This window comes from Chrysochloris asiatica, unplaced genomic scaffold (genome assembly GCF_000296735.1).
Source record: "Chrysochloris asiatica unplaced genomic scaffold, ChrAsi1.0 scaffold00153, whole genome shotgun sequence".
Lineage (NCBI taxonomy): Eukaryota > Metazoa > Chordata > Mammalia > Afrosoricida > Chrysochloridae > Chrysochloris > Chrysochloris asiatica.
In genome coordinates, this window is record NW_006408671.1 from 3,745,758 (window position 1) to 3,748,367 (window position 2,610).

Below are 2,610 nucleotides of genomic sequence, written 5' to 3' on the forward strand. Positions count from 1 at the left end.
CAGCTTCTTTAGTTTGAAATTAATCAAACATGCAGTCAAGATGTATTGATAATTATTGATGATTGGAATGCAACGTTTAGAAATAAAGAGGAGGATCAGTAGTTGAAAAATATGGATTTGGTGACAGAAATTATAAGTAGACAAAATTTTCAGTGTAAAGATTGGTAAACATCTAAAAATCTGAAAAGAGTGCATGTGATACTGTGAAGCAACAAGAACATCTCAGACACTTTTAAGTGGAATATAATTTAGTGCAACCAACCTATGAAAATTCTTGCACAAGATCTATTTAATTTAAATGAATGATTTTCTTGTAAGACTGTATGATTCCCCTAAGACTGTATGCTAGAGAAATTATGTTATGTTTAGCACAACTAACGAATAGATATAAAATAATACAAAAGCACAAAATGAATGAAATAGAGTCACATATAGCACATGGATGTACTTTACAAACAAACTTTATAGGATCATTATCTAGCCACATAATATTTTAAAACTTGAAACATAATAATATCTCCTTAGGGATACTTTATTGTTATTAAGTGATGTTGAGTGAGTTCAGACATAGTGACACTGTATAGAGTCTTTAAAAAGTAGCTGGTGGATTTGAACTACTGATTTTACAGTTAACAGTCCAGTGCTTATCCTACACCACCACACCAAGACTCTTTAGTGATACTAGTATATCTAAATATGGACATACAACAAAGTAAAAAGGTATTGTTACTTAGGTTTCAGGTTACATGTGGTATATTCTAAGTCTCCAATCACTGCAGAAAAAGTCTGCTAGTAATATACTTACCTTAGTCTCCTTAGGGTTTGTTCCAAAAAGAGGTCCAATAAAAAATGTGGCTTCCAGGGTATCTATTTTGTTAATTAAATTCAACAGAGAAGTCAATTCAGAAGGCTGAGGTGACTACTTTTTGGAGTTCTAAAAGAATTATCTTCATAGATTTTTTTTCTTGAAGGGCACAGTGTGACTTAGGGGCTAATTAAGAAGAAATTTTATGAAAACTAAAAACTGGTCTGCAGAGAAAAAGACCAGGAGTGTTGCACCAAAGAAATATTATTTGTTTTTCCATCATTATAATCCATAATTCTGCTCATTCTTCAATGGTAGAAAGAGCTGTCCTATTAGAATTTTATTGCAAAACCTTACCCCACCCACCCTAACAGCTTTCTTTGCCCCTGTGAGATTTTTGTGGTTGTTGAAAGAACATTTTAAATGATCCTGATTTGAGTCCTTTTGAGGACGCCAAAACTGTTGGTTTGAGGTAGCATAAATTGAAGAGTGGAGAATTAAGTTTTGAAAAAGGGTTAGAGTGATGAAAGACTGTGTCCAGAAGTGTACATATGTATTTGGGACATACGTAAACAACCTCTTTACATTAATATTTTTATTTAATAAAGGCTTCTGTGATTTACAGCAATACTTTGTAACTTGTTATTGTTGCTAGGTGCCATCGAGTCAGTACTGACTCACAGCGACTTATGCACAGCAGAATGAAACACTGCCCAACACTGGGCCTGTTAAATGCCCTCAAATAAGTTTCATGTCATAGACACCTTATGTACAACAGAACAAGCAGTTCCCGGATCTATGCTGTCCTTACAATTGTTATGCTTGAGCATATTGCTGCTTCCACTGCACTAATCTTTCTCATTGGTTGTTATTGTTGTTAGGTGCCATCAAGTTGGTGCCAACTCATAGTGACCTTATGCACAGCAGAATGAAATACTGCCCAATCCAGGGCCAACCTCACTATTGTTGCCACACTTGAGCCCATTGATGCTGCCACTTAACCAAGCCATCTCACTGAGGGTCTTCCTCTTTTTTAATGATCCTCCAATTTACCAAGAATGATGTACTTCTTCAGGAACTGATCCCTCCTGATGATAAGGCCAAAGTATGAGTGACAAGTCTTGCCATACTGGCTTCTAAGGAGCATCCTGGCTTCACTTGTTCCAACACAATTTTGTTTATTCTTCAAGAATTCAGTGGTACTTTTAATATTCTTCTTCAACACCATAAATCAAGTGCATCTATTCTTCTATTGTCTTCCTTATTCACTGTCCAACTTTCATATGCATATGTTGTTGTTATTAAGTGTCATCAAGTCGGTATTGACTCATAGCGACCCTATGCACAACAGAATGAAATACTGCCTGGTCCTGGGCTATCCTCACAATCATTGCCACATGTAAGCCCACCGATGCTGCCACTTTGCCAATCCATCTCACTGGGGGTCTTCCTCTTTTTCTCTGACCCTCTACCTTACCATTCATGATATCCTCCTCCAGTGACTGGTCCCTCCTGACAATATGTCTGAGGTATGAGTGACGAAGTCTGGCTATCCTGACCTCCAAGGAGCACTCTGGCTGCACTCCTACCAACACATATCTGTATGCTCTTTTGGCAACATACAGTACTTTCAATATCTTGACTGCTGATTCCATGAGATGTTTTGACTTACCCTCATTTAAAGAAATGGGCTGAAATGATAAATCTTACATTCAAAACTCTATTTACCTCTTCCTTGGGATTGAAAATTTCTGAGCAATGAGAATTCTGAATTTCAAGCAGGAAACAGAAGTTTTAACAAATAA